The following is a 1,393-nucleotide window of genomic DNA, read 5'->3' as shown; positions in this document are numbered from 1 at the left end:
AAATGCCAAAAAAAACATTCTTTGTTGTACCTTTTTTCTTTTTCTTTTTTTTTAGAGGTGAGGAAACTTTTCTTATTAGCCCTTCAAAGAAGCCTTCTCACACCTTAGTAAAGATTGGGTCACATGTGTACCCCTAAATCAATCACGAAAAGAAAGGATTACAACAATAGGTATACATCAGTGGTGCTCAATCTTGGCTTCATTTGGAAAGTTGAGAAAAATAGTGACACCTGGGTGCCACCCTCAGAGATCCTGGGGTGCAGCCTGGGGCAACAAGAGGTTTAAAAGCTCCTCAAGTGATTCTATGCACAGCCAGAGGTTTTGAGAACCATACATTTAGACCAAACATCTAGGCCTGGGGGTGGGAAAGGGGTAGGGAATGGATATTGGATTATAAACCACCATACACATTGAATAGTGTTATATTTACAAGGTAAATTTAAAAGGATGTATGCACATGTATGAATACACACATGGGATTGAAGTCAGATTTGGAGGAATCCATATTTATTGGGAGACCAGATGATTGGATGAATGTGGACCATATTAGAAGAACAAATTGGATGCATCCAAGGCCAGTCAAAACCATCTGTGAGGGTGGTTAAGCTAATGCATATATAGAGAGTTACTTTTGATTTTAGCAAAGCATGATAAACTAAAAAGTGATGGCAATAAATGATATTTATGAGTCTTTGAAGGAAAAAAAGTATGAGAGTACACTTAAACTCTGGAAACCCTCTTTTAAAGGTTTCCGCTATCAAATTTCATAGATCTAGATACTTCAGTATTTTTCAAATTCTTCTTTGAAAGCCAAATATTTCTTAAGAATTCTTGAATACATGAGAGTAAAAAGTTTTGTAAGAGGTTTCACTAGTCAAAATGCTACATATGAAAAAACCAGAATATTCCAGACTAAAATGCCTTAAAATAAATCAGATGCCTTAATTTTTTGTATTTACTCATCCTATATAATAAAAGCTTAATACCCTAAGTATGTGGTCAACCAATCAAAGGGTAATCTAATCTAATAAAAGAGAAACATGTAAATTGACCACACCTCCACTATGCCCCAAGCACGCCCACCAGCCAATAAGAGCAATTATATGCAAATTAACCCAACCATAATGGCAGCCAGCAGCCATGGAGCTGGAGCAAGCAAGAGGCTTGGTTGCCCCGGCGATGGAGGAAGCCAAGCTTCCTGCCTCCCCTGGCAGGCTGTGGCCTCTGCGCAAGGCAACAAAGTTTCAATTATAGAAGATAAATAAATCCCAGATACCTGCTTCCAGCCAGCCTCCACTGGGAGCTTGGGTGGCTGGGGGCCATGGCCAGCCTGCAAACACCCATCAGCCACTCACCCAGGCTGGCCACACCCTCATGGGGTGAGGGCCCCCAC

This window comes from Myotis davidii, unplaced genomic scaffold (assembly GCF_000327345.1).
Source record: "Myotis davidii unplaced genomic scaffold, ASM32734v1 scaffold370, whole genome shotgun sequence".
Taxonomy (NCBI): Eukaryota; Metazoa; Chordata; class Mammalia; order Chiroptera; family Vespertilionidae; genus Myotis; species Myotis davidii.
Note: the sequence above shows the minus strand (reverse complement) of the source record.